Source organism: Fukomys damarensis, unplaced genomic scaffold (genome assembly GCF_012274545.1).
Source record: "Fukomys damarensis isolate Sample0158 unplaced genomic scaffold, DMR_v1.0_HiC HiC_scaffold_5, whole genome shotgun sequence".
NCBI classification, from domain to species: domain Eukaryota; kingdom Metazoa; phylum Chordata; class Mammalia; order Rodentia; family Bathyergidae; genus Fukomys; species Fukomys damarensis.
In genome coordinates this window covers 60,634,752-60,647,931 of record NW_022900917.1, presented here as the reverse complement: position 1 = coordinate 60,647,931, position 13,180 = coordinate 60,634,752, and the positions used below count along the sequence as shown (strand labels likewise).

Sequence of the window (13,180 nt, the reverse complement as noted above, 5' to 3'; positions counted from 1 at the left end):
TCCTCAAGGAGAATGGTCGTAGTAGGCTGTGGTATACTGCTCTAGCTCAATCTTTCATGGAGCGCTCTCTTTTATTCTAACAGCTTTAATGCAGTTGGGCATCAAGACTTCTTTTCCATGTGGCAGTACAGGGCTATCATTTCGAACTGTTTTGGATTCTTAGGATAACTCTAAGTTGCTTCAGAAGTTTTTATAAGAGTGTGTCTCTTCACAACTGACATAAATTCTGAGAAATACACTGTTCAGTGACTTCACTGTCCTGTGAACATCTTACAGTATACTTACACAAATCTAGATGGTGTCTCTTGCCACCCACTTCTACCACATGGTGCAGCTTACTACTCCTAAGCTACAAAACTGTATCGCACATTACTCTACTGAATGCTGTATGCAACCAGCAATGGTGTTTTTATTTTGAAACATATCTGAAGATAGGAGAGGTACAGTGAAGACACAAGGCTGTAGCAATTTTTAAGCTCTATCATAATCTTATGGGGCCACTGTCACATATATGAACCATTGTTGGTCAAAATATTATGTGGTACATGAATAATTAGACTAAGTGATATCAAATTTTATAGTGAACAGGGCCAGGGATTTAGCTCAGGGGCACCATGCTTGCTTTCAAGGTCCTAAGTTCAATCACTGATACCGCAAAAACAAACAAATAAAATTATAATGAACAAAAAAATAATAGTATCAACTAAGTGTAGACACTTGGAAGTTATAGATTCCCAGGCATCCTAGTTATGCTGTACACAGTAATTGCTGTTTCAATACAGAACTCCTTGGCAATGTGCTTTAGTTTGGGTCCTGAATGACTCCAAAGATCCATGTATTAAAGGCTTAGTCCCAGGGTATCTTACTGAGAGGTGGAGGAGTCTTATGATATGGGCGCCTAGTGAGAGGTTCTTGGTTCATTGGGGGTATGCCCTTCAGAGGGATAATGGGATCCTTGATCCTTCTTCTTGTGTTGCTTCCTGAACATCTGAATATGTTGTGAACAGTTTCCTCTATCCCTCATTCTCCACCATTGCCATCTGGCATGCCCTTCACAAGCCTGATCTTAGTCTGGAACCCGCAAAACTATGAGCTAAAATTGAGCTTTTCTTTTTATAAATTAGTTGTCTCAGGTATTTCATTATAATGAAGGAAAGCTGACTATACATAGTGATACCACAAACATCTAACAGTACAGAACTTTAGAACTGGAATTGCTTCAATAACTTATTTTCATGTTCACAACAACCTTGGGCAGGTATAGGATACTTGGGTTCCAAGAATAAGTGGCCCAAATGGGTTCACAGCTCTCCAGGACTGGGCCATCAGCCATTCCTCCTGGTTCCTACTCCAGGGTTTTCCCATCCTGCCATGTTGCTGAGCATAGAATGGGAAGAGCTTAGAGTTTCAGTGGTTTGTGGAGCCCCTAGCCCAAGTTCTCTAGAGCTGAACTGGTTCTTCTCTCAATGACACCCGCAGTGACATCAGTCCCAGTAAATGTTCCCAGAAATGGGCAAACACTACCAACAAGGACTTCACTCTGCCTTACCCCTCCTCTCTGATTGTCACACATTTGCCAGCACAACACTGGTGACACACGGTTTATGTATGTTGCCGATTACAAGTGGTTTGGATTTTTCCCCTTTACTAAACCACATTCTTTTGCTGGATGGGCTTATATGTATGTAGAAAATAAGAATCCTATTTTTCTCATTTTCATCTCTCAGAAGTTGTGTTTGCCACTGCCACAGTGGGCACACCAGACATGAAAAAAGCATACATCATCAGAGGTATAATCATGTTTTATTCAAACAGCACTTTTCCTCTGGGTGGCTTCAAGAAATACCTAGAATTTGCTCTTGGGGATTTATTGTGAGAAATGATAGCATCCTTCCCTTTTACACATCATAAACAAATGGCAGCAGCACAGTTACAAATGTACTGAGTTATTTAACAGTTAACATTTCTGGGTGACTGAGCTACTAGAAAAGTGATTTAATGGAGTAAAGTGCCAGCTGGGCCAAAATGAACATAAACTCTTTGGATTTACTGTCAGAACCTCTCTGTTGGAGGTGAGACTTTATCTACTTCAAAAAGCCCCATAAAGCAGGTGACTGCAAAACCTGTCCTCTTGGCCCCCACAATCAAAACACCTTATTGGGAATCTACTCATCTGTCAGCTTCATGGTTAAAATATCAATAATCCTTGTTAAAACATGGGCTTGGGAGGGAGCGACCTGTTCAGGCAGTATCATCCTTCAGAACGTCTGTGCAAGTGCCAGGAGAAGTGAATCTGGTGGGAGAGTGTTAGTGGGAGGTACACCTGATCTCTTGTGTGGTTTCTGCCTGGCGGAGAAGCTCTGGTTTTGGCATGGTGAGCAGGACAGAAACACAAATGACCAGAAGCAGAGAATGATAACAGCAGAACATAGGTGAGAATGGCTGTCTGCGTCCGCTGCCCGCTGCCCATGGCTCTGTATACCTGCACGTTCTCTCTGCAGGCAGAGGCTGCACACACTCATGCTCTCTCCCGAGTTCTCAGCACAGAACTGGACTTTGAATAACCTCAGTACTATTAATGCCATCATTTCTAATCATATGCATGACAGGAACAACAGCATTACTGATAGCCTGTTTAACGCCAAGCACCACACCAGGTTGCTTTACAAGCATGATCTCATTGTGTTATCCCTCCCACCTTGGGAATTGGGCCTTGCTATTCCTTTTTTTTTTTTGTAGCAGGGATTGAACTCGGGTCCTTCCCTTTGCAAGGCAGGCCACCGAACCGCTGAGCTAAATCCCTGGCCCTGGGCCTTGCTATTCTTATGTTTCAAATTAAGAAGCAAAGGTCCTAAGAGAATATATGCCACTTGCTTAAGGTTGAGTAATTAATAAATTGATGGAGTCAACTTGAAGTCAGGCCCATGTGATTCTTTAATTAAGAAACAGAAATTCTAAATAAATTTAGATTTGCCTTACAAATAGAGAATTTGAATGACTTTGAATATCTCTTCCTTTTTCAGTTGCAATGTGAATGTAAAGAGTTAGTTTGCAGGCTGCCCATATGTGGTCCCTTATCCCTTTTAGGCTGACCTTGATACAAAGAAGGCAAACAGAGGCCAGGAAGGCCTTCTTTCCAAAGCCACCTGGGTGAAGTCAGTGTCATGGGATAGACAGCAGCCAGAGGGGAGTGGCCTCTTGCTGTGCCTGAGGTTGTAAGTAATGCGAAGGCGGTCACATGCAGGGTCTGTTGACCACACTCCTCCACCGTGCTACATTTGACTGCACCTACCACTCCCTGCTCCTCCTCCTGGAGGCTGCAGACTCCAGCAAGATTTCTGGCAGATTGGCTCTGAAGTTATAGAGACTCAGCCGCTGCTCACCACCTGTAACCAGGGCAGGAAACCTTCATAGGCTGCTGGCCTTCGTCTCCGACAGACATGTGAAAAAACAGAACAGAACAAAACAAACAACCAGACCCGCTTTGTAGTGATGGAAAAGATCACATGAAGTGATGCTCCTGAAGCACAGAGCCTGATGCTCCCTGAAGTACAGGGTGCTGCCTGCCCCTCCTATGTGGGGTGGGTGTTTAAGGGCAGAGGTCACTGGTCAAAATGAGAAACCAGACATACTGTCGCCTGAGCTGGGGCCTTTACCACTCCTACCCTGCAGAAGTCTATTTGGGGTCATCTTGCGTCCTTCACCCCTGTCCTAAGGTTGTGGGACTATAACTTCATTAAAGAATCAGAGACAAGGGTAGCTGTCGGCTTCCAGATGACCCCAGCTAAGAGTGAGTGCTTTCTTCAAATTTATATCCTTATCCTGGCCTAGTAGTGGAATATCTATCATTATAGACAGCTATGTATCTTTCTGTTGAAAATGAACTCCTGAACAGGCGGGTGAAAGGGTGACAACTTATTTCTTTCCAGTGACACGGAATAAACATTCAGTAAATGTTATTTGAGCAAGTGAGTCACTCAGTCACTCTGTTGCCATGAAGCCATGTCAAAGAGAGGAATGCCAGAAGAATTTTGACCATTGCATTAATTCCTTCAAAGCAGGGATCAGCAAGTTTTTTGCTCAAAGGGCCAGAGAGTAAATATTTAGTTTCTGCAGGCCGTGCAGTCTCTGTCACAACTACTCAACTCTGTGGTTGCAGTGCAAATACACCATAGACATGTGGATATGGGGTTGTGTTCCAGTGATACCCAGTTTACAGAAACACAGGTGGACCAGACTGGGAGCAAAGGCTGGAGTTTGTCCACCCATGCTTGGAGGGCTGGCATAGGTCTTGGTGACTTAAACTCAGTGTCATAAGAAAATTTTTTTTCTACATATTCTCCAAACATAGCTTTCAAGATTTATGCCTACCTTGGGAGCAGGCTCAGCAAACCATTTATTCACTTTCTTACTCTGTGGCACTAGATCTTCCTATAACCAAACACATTTCTCATTGGAACATAAGAAAACAAAATCCCAGATATATAATTTTTACTCATAAAATTTGATTCTGTGATACTTGCTTCCAGAAGTGCTTGATCATTATTTCCCTTCAGTTACTACCTCTGGATTCTGGGTAGTTCTTGAATAATTTTTAAGGTGTGCCTTGCTCTCTTGGCATCATTTAAATCTCATCTCAATTTGGCAGTTCCTCAGCCCCAGGATCTCTTTCACTTTGGCTTTGTCTCTCTGTTCTCAGAAGATGGTTTTGAGATTTCTTGAGCAATGGCCCTCTGGGATTGGTGCTGTAGCTAGGACTGGGAGGGTGCAGCCTTCTCAGCCCAGTGGGCTGACCCTCTAGTCTGAGCTTCTGCTATACTTAGCATGTCTCTATTATGAAGAAGATGTGCCTCTGTATATTTTCATATGCAAGTTCTTCAAGATAAAAGTCAAATTTTAGGAGAAAAATCCTTATTTAAATAATAATTGAAGTAATGCGGTATATAACAATATTAAAGTTTTAGATAAAAATACATAGTGGGTCCCCTGCCCTGCCTAGTATAAGGGAGATCCTCAGTGGATGCTGAAACCATAACAGTACTCAACCCTATGGATACTGTGATTTTTCCTACATACACTTATCTATAGCAATTAAATAAATAAGGCATAGTAAGAGATTAATAGCAAATTAGCAAATAATAAAACAGAATAATTTGTAATAAGATACTACAGTAAACATTATATGAGTGTGTTCTTTATCAAAATATCTTGTGCATTCACCTTTTCACTTAAAGAGAATACTTTGGCTTGTATTTGGAGAATTTGAATTCCCAGGTTCACTACTCTTGCACGGTGGGGCCATTATTATGTAAGATAAGACTTAACTGAATGTAAGCCTGTGACACAGTGACTGTTGATCTGAAAACCAAGACAGCTACTAAGTGACTAGCAAGGGGGCAGCATGTACGGCATGGGTATGCAGGATGGAGGGGTAACTCACATCCCAGGTAGAGGGCGCGATGGAAGACTCATCCCGTTACTATGAAAGTCTCGCAATTCAAAACTTAAGGTTTATTTCTGGAATTTTCTATTAGATATTCTTGTAGTTAACCTTAGGTAACCAAAGCCACTGAAAGAAAAACTAGGGTGAAAATTAACTTAAGTGAACATAAGATGGACAGAATTTTTTTTTTAATTTTATTGAGTTTATTGGTACATTTTAGGGATACAGTACAGTTTCATTCATTGTTGGGATCATGTACCTCTACATGGCGAGTCTTGATTCTCATTTTTTCCCCTTACCTCTGCCCTCCCTTCACCCCCTCCTCCCCTCCCCATCTACACTTTATTTTCATCTTTTCATTCTCTCACATTTTTTTCTTTTCCCTTTTTGCTCTTCCCCTACGCATCCCACCTTCCCTACACCTTTAGCTCCTTTCTTCCCATTTCTAAATGACAGTAATCTTATTAGAATCTTATGCATTGTTGCAGATTATTCGCACCAGGGAAACTATTTGGTATTTACACATGTGTGACTTATTTATTTCACTTAGGAGTATACATATTGAAGATGGACAGAATTTTTAATGAGCAAGAATAGTGGAGTGGTGATATCTGAATCACTTTTGAGTACCTGAATTTTGGTAAGTCATTTTTTAATAAATATAATAAAAGAAATTTATTACTTCATTGGAGCTCTTTCCTTCTATAATGCATATACACATACAATACATCTCATGTTTAAAATATTAAGTGAACAGGTCTCTTTTAGCTTGGCTAGAACTTTCATATACAGAGAAAAATTAATAAAAACTTTTAGCAAGTGGAGTGCTGGTAAATGTTTAATAATCAACTCTTCAGGACAAAAAGTGTCTGTGTATTCTTTATTGTCAGTCTACAAATATTTATAAAATAAACATGACTCATCCTAAATTCCATTTGAGTCTCACTGAAGCTTTCCTTGATTTTTGATGAAATCCCTTACCTGGATCGAACCCATTGTTGCGGCTGACATGCTAATGCGATTATGATATGTTAGTTGATATTTTCATAACTGCACCAACAAGTCAGGTGAAAATGAAGCAATGCATGTGTGTATGTTGAAACTTGATAGGTCTGTTCTTTGGGGATACAAATCTTTGCTATATTGAACTATCAGTTCTGAAAGAGTATTTCCTCAAATTGTTGAGCTATTTCACAATGAAACAGCTAAATACACAACAAATTTTTACATTTAGTCTGCATTTTAAAGATTTTCCTCTTCATTTTCTGCAGTCTAGGTGATCAACAAAGTAAGCTCTGGTTTTTGATGTTTGCTGATTTCTGTGGTATAAACACTTCTACCATGGACAGCTTCTGACTCAAACGAGACAACACTGAGCACCAATTAATATGTTGTTATAAGTTTCTATAATTTGATATTTAGTAGCAGAAGAGTTTAATAAATGACTTAGAAAATTCCTGGAAGTTCAATCGGTGATTCTTGTGAGCCATCCTGAGCTAGTTCTAGCATATTTTGCTCTTTGCCAAACATGTTTCCCACTCGTATTGCTAGTTACCTAGTTGAGTAACACAAAAATTGCCAAACTGAGTGGCCTAAAAATTAGAATTAAATATAAGTCTAGTTTTATAAAAACCTTTAAAGAAATTACAACATTTTTTTTGCAGGTCATGGTTATAGTGGTTTGCAACAAGATCAGCTGCTTGCATTTCTTTCATGGAATTGCCTTAGTGCATCTGGTGACTGTCATTGAAAGGATCAATATAGATATTTGCATAGCCACATGAGATAATTAATTGACCTAATTATTAAGAGTACATATTGTAGATTGCATATTGATAGTGAAAATGAATTACAGGAAACAGATTAAAAATTTCACTCGTGTGGTGACTGAATTCCTCTACCTTCTTATAAAATTGCAGCTATCTGTATATCTACTATCTATGGATACTTGGTAATTTGTATCTGAATTATTATACTCTATCATTATAATAATATGTGAGCCAGATTTAAACCACTTAACCCAGGTAAAACCAATTATGAAGTTAATAGGAAAATGTAGACCAAGTGTTTATCATATAGTGATCATTGAGTAATTATCAGTCAGTGGGTAATTGCAGATATAAAGAGAATACAGAAAATTTTATCTAAGTGTAAAAACCTTGGATCTATGCTACTTTGAAATTTTCTGGGAGATTCTCTAATTATGCAAAGTAATATAAAATTGTTCTTTTGGTTTCTACATTTGTTTTTTTGTGGTACTGGGAATTGAACCCAGGTATATCCCCAGCTCCTTTCTTTTTATATTTTTTTCCTTTGAGACAGAATCTTTACCTTGCCCAGCTGGACTAGATTCTCCTGCTTCAGCCCCGCCAAGTTATCAAGGACTGTTAGGCATTTGCCACCAAGCCTGGCTGTTTTCTGCTTCTTTCTGCTTTGCTCTCTTGCTACTTAACTGTGAATCGTGAATTAGGATGGTCCAGTGTCCAGTGTCCAGCTGTTCCAGATGACTTGCACTGTGGATCTGCAGACCTATGTTTGATGTTTAAGGAGACAGGAAGTGAAGACTGAATGAATAGTTTACAAAGTGAGTGAAGCCCTATAGCCGTCTGATGATACAGAGATGCCCCACACACTTGGTCAGTGTAACTGAAAACTACTGGGACCATGGTAGGACTGGCTTGAGCCCAGTGCTGCTCTGGGGCAGCTGCTCCTGCCTGTACTCGGGCAGCTCGAGTATGGCGTGGGGGCTGGGCAACCTGCCCGGTCACCCAACTCTGTGTGTGTCTTCTCAAGTCAAATAAGATTGATAAATAATTAAATAACTTGAAACACTTTTTCCCCTCAGTGAGCCAACTGTACTTATGAAATATAATTTCCATTCACCAAAGGGGCAGGAGGCACGGGGATCTGGCTGGCTCTGGGCTGAGAGTTTTTTGCTGGCTGCATAGAAAGCTCAGGGCTTCCTCAGTTGTGCTGCTCGCAGGGATCCTAGGACCCTGAACCCCAGGACAGCCACTCTGCTGATGAGGTACTGCCCTTCTAGCTTCATGATCCCAGGCCTCACAAGCCAGAAATAGGCCTGTATACAGTGACCACTGTTAATAGGCACCTGGGCTGCTGCCGGGCCCTCCCTGACAATGTTAAACCTCCCCTTCAGTCCTCTTGAAGAGCCTGATTCCTTTGTTCCCTGCTATAAGCAGTTCCACTCTTCCCTGGTGAGTCCTGCCATTTTCTTCAACTGACTTGTGTACAGAGAGAATGTATATGTCGTATCATTGTCCCAGGGCCTTTCATAGGCTCAGGTTCCTTTTTTGGCACTAGTGGCTCCTGGAAAGACCTTCCTGATCATCTTTCCACAATCCTTCCTCTGAGGCTTGCACAAAACACACCGTAAAACCAAACAAGGTTGTCAGACACTAATACTGGGACACACGCAGGGCCTTCCCAATCTTCCCATGTACTTTTCACAGGACAGTTGCTCCATCACATCCCAACAAATTCCATTCAATGATTGTGGTTTTTATGTAGGTCAGATAAAAATGAAATTAGATAATGTAAATCTGGGCCAAACAAATTAAGCAAGGCTTCCCATAAAAGGCAAGGTAAGCACATGGAAATAGTGTTTCAGGAAACAAAAACACCACCAGAGAAAATGCTTTTAAGAAGTCATATACTAATATTATTAAGTATGATACAAATAATAGCTAACATTCGATAGAATGAATCAACATACCAATCCCCACTAGGAGACTTGAGGTCTATGATTCAACTATGGATTTTAAGGAGTCTGAAATGCTGTGCTCGGTGTGACCTGGGTGAGAGACGGATCTTATGGCATAGCATCTGATGGCCTCAGTTTCCTCATTTTTGCAATAGAGTAAGGAGGGCTCAACTTCATACACACAGAAGAGGAGTGTGGAGGGGAGAGCTGCCCATGCACAGCTTGGAGCTCTGCAGGGCTGTAAAAGGCCAGCAAGCCAGTAGGTACTCAGACGACTTGGTGTGTGTATTTTGGGAGAGGAAAAGGACCTCCTCACCAATGTCTTGCAAAGTGCTCGGCCATAAGATGTACCACAAAGAGCTTTGAGTCTATCTTTTGGAAGCATCAGGCCAGAGCTTTAAAGTACAAAATACTGTTTAAAAGCTAAGTGGCTTTTGCCAAGGTTTAGAGCTTATATTTTGTCAAGGGCTTAGCTGCCACACTACTTGGGAGAGCTGCAGGTGTCTGGGGCTCATCACAGACAACCTGAGAATCCTGTGAGGCGGTGACAGGAGGTCAGCATGTACTCCACGGCTACTTTGGTCCCCTGTTCTTGCACTGTGAAAATTAGCAGGAAAAGGAACTCTTCATCATTCTCTGTAGGTCTGTCTTTCCCCTAAACAGGTGGATAACATGTTTGCATTTTTGCAGATAAATAAAATGCATGACACACACAAAAAATGTCCCCCCAAACTTATTTGGTTTCAGGTTCCCTTAATTCATTATTCTTTTTTGTTCCTTTAGAAACATTATTTTTATGGAGATGGGAATTATTCTCTTGCTTTTGAATCTGTCTAACGGGATATTATTTCCATTTGATAGCTTCCAAAGGAATAAGTGATATATTTGATATTTAAATGTTGCTTAGATGTTATTATCTGCAGTGATGTTTTTCATCTGCCAGTTCTGCCTCAGTACTTCTGTGTATATCCCTATGCTTTGACCAGGTCCTAAAAAAGATCTGACTTTTCACTTGCCTTGGCATAGAAATCTGTGGACTACATAGGAGGAGCAGAATTCTTTAAGCTGCTATTCCCAGAGCAGACGCTGCCATCTGTGAGCAGTCAGTTGAGCTTGTGTGTTCTCTGAAAATGAAACACTTTTGGGTCCCAAGTCCTGAGCAGGGTGTGGCTCTAGAGGGGAGCTGCTCAGGCCACAAGGAAGGCTGAAAGTCTTCCCCAGAGGCCATGAGAGAGGAAGTTCACTCCATGTGCAGATCTGTCTTTGTGCCCTCACAGCTGCTGATACCATCCTGAATATAAAAGATGAAAGCATTACTGAAAACTGTGAAAGACAGGCTTCCTCCAGGGAGATTCCCTGAAGAAGTCACTGTATGAAGTCTCAGTCCCCTGGGCTGGGAGCCTGGAGAAGCCAGAGACCTCTCTAGTGCCCTCCTCTCTGATCCTGGCATATTGGGGAAGGCACTAGCAGATAGGCCTGTCCACAGAGTATGAGGAGTGATAAGCCTGGGTACTGGTATTGCCTTTCTAGGCTGGTGCCTGACTAGGACCCTGTGGCTCTGGGCCCTGTGGAAAAGGGTTGTAGGCCAGCATCCTAATGCTGGTCTGGGGCACAGGGAGTGTATACTCCTTGCCTCCTTGGCTCCTCCACAAGAGCCGTATGTCTGGGTCTGTGATTACTGGAGGCAACTTCCAACACGCTGGGACTTGCTTGCGTACACAGTTCTGAGGGTAATGACTGAATTGCCGAATGTGCAGGTGCCGGTTAGAGACACATGGCCCCACAGAAGCAGGTGAGCTGAGGCTCTGCCTAGAAGTGTCATTCCTACTGAGCAGGGCCTGGTGGTTCTCGCAGCACTTAGCTTGCCTGAAGAGCTTCTAAGTAAATGGCGGGCAGTAGAAAAACCCTTAGTGAAGATATACACCAATGTTAAAGCTGAGTTCTCAATATCCTGTCCTTATCTCTGTGGAAATATGTTGGGTTTATCTGTGATGTGTGTATTTCTTTTAAAAAGTGGCATAAAATACAAAGTAATGTGTTGATGTTCTTCATAAGCAAAAACTATTCAATATAATTTATAAAAATATGATTCTTTAGAAATATTTTTGTACTTGAAAATTACATTTTAGTTAACTTTTTAGCCTGCCCTTTGACCTGTCAGGATCATGCAAACTCCAAGTGGTTCAGAGTCATTTGTATGAACTAGGTGACCTTTGCCACAAGTGAGGTTCAAAAGCCAATAATGGTCTGAGACTGCAAAAATCGGAATTCACAGTGCCTTTGTTTCCCTTCATTTATATCTATGTTCAAATGTAGGTTTCTTGCACTCCCTATGGAGTTTTTAAGTAAGGAGTACATAGATACAACCTGTTTCAGTAGAAATACTTTCCTTCCATCCCACTTAATTTTGTGTATTCATGACACTGTTCTCCAGAATTTATGGGCTTCATAAAAGTCAAAGTAGTCTATGTATTAAGAAGGCTGAGACTCCCCAAACATGCCTGTAGACATCCCTAGTCACTTGGAAAAGCTGACAGGGGCTCTGCAGAACTGACTCCAAGGACCTCTTCCCCTCAGGTCACAACCTCCAGTACCTCAGGACACCATTTCAGCCTGGCACCCTGCCCTCCTCAATAGAGGCGCATTCCAGCTTCAGACTGGCCCGAGATTCTGTAAGGACTGCATTCCTTTCTGCTAAAAGAGTCTTGCCCTCATGCGCGTGTGGGTTGGGCTTTGGCCCTGAAAAACAGCTCTGTGATAACGCGGGTCATGCTCATGGCCAAGACCCACCAGCCACGCTTTTCCATCTTCCCTCCTACCCAGACTGCCAGCCCTCCCTGGAACTGTGCTGTGAGATGCTGAGAGTGTTGGCTTTGGGGCAGCAAGTGTGGGTCAGGAGTCCTGTGTGCTGCTGCTTAGCTGGATGAATCTAGAACTATAGTTCAGCCCTCGCGTCCTCGTCTCCAGAACAGAGAGAAGAGGAGAACCCAATTCTGTATTCTGACCTATACCAGCTGGCTAGCCACAAGCCTGGGAGCCACTGGGGCCCATGTTCCAGCTACAGGAGGGGCCTCTGACATACAAGGTCAATACTGTCTCCTTTAACCGGACTTCTAAGGATGGCATTTGGTGACTTCTTGATGTTCCCTTGTTTTGGCATTAAAATGTAGATTGAAGTGCTATTTTCCCATCTTTTTTAGACCTCTCACATTCTGTTCTTAGTAAAGGGCAATGGTTCACCTTCCTGTATTTCAACTGGTACAAAGCTCACCATTTGGGTTGCTCTTTACTACTTCTCATTCTTAATATTTTGACTATTTCTTTTTAAATTGAAAATTTACTGTGTGTGCCTTTTCTTTTAACATATTTTCAGAGTTCCCTTCATGTATGCGGGTCTTTCTGATGTTCCTATTCACTTTCCTGAGCTAAGAGGCCAGCACTGGAACTTCATCCCTTCCTAGTTTTGCTTTTAAATATTCGTATGGGATAAAAAAGCAGGCCCTGAACTGGGTAGTCCCTCACCCCATCAGATTTGTCAGAACACTGGGTGGAGGGCACCTTCTAGGACCTCATCAGCCTTCCACTTTCTCTGACCTGCTCATGTACTTGTGGATGGCAGACTGGCAGTGTTCACACAAAGTCCCTGCTGGCAGGAATGGGTCATAGCGCCCTTCATTATTGTGATGACCCCCCCCCATATTTATTCTCTCACTCTCTCTAGGGCCTTCTAGGTGCTCTGCTATTGAGTTACACTATCAGTCCCTCCTTCCCCATTTTCTTATTAATGGAGGCCTCTTCACACTGCATTTTTAGATGGTAGACAGACCTTTTATCATTTAGTAGAAATGAGAGAAGAAGCCAGAAGGAAATTGCAATGCAAGACCAGAGGCCAGAAACCTTTGTTAAGAGGAGTGTTTCTGGAGAGCTCTCTCTTCTAATCCAAGTTCTCTAGTTTGCAGGCAGGTTGTACATTACACAGGTGGTGTGGGTGTGTGGGGTGGGGGGTGTGTGTGAGA

The 13,180-nt window shown here is 42.1% G+C and overlaps 1 protein-coding gene across 4 annotated transcripts in view; it reads right to left on the bottom strand.

The window, feature by feature from the left end:
• Positions 1 to 4,850: 4,850 nt before the first annotated feature.
• Positions 4,851 to 13,180, bottom strand: part of Efcab1 (EF-hand calcium binding domain 1) — a 36,447-nt gene continuing 28,117 nt past the window's right edge. For 2 of the 4 annotated variants that reach the window (XR_004516016.1, XR_004516017.1), the window contains exons 7-8: positions 7,775 to 7,972; positions 4,851 to 4,875 (exon numbers count right to left, since the gene is read on the bottom strand). The gene's annotated coding sequence lies outside the window, so the exon portion shown is untranslated. Of the gene's footprint in view, positions 4,876 to 7,757; positions 7,973 to 10,153; positions 10,456 to 13,180 lie in introns of those variants that run through there. The other 2 variants (XM_033760738.1, XM_010630315.3) reach the window with 2 other exon arrangements.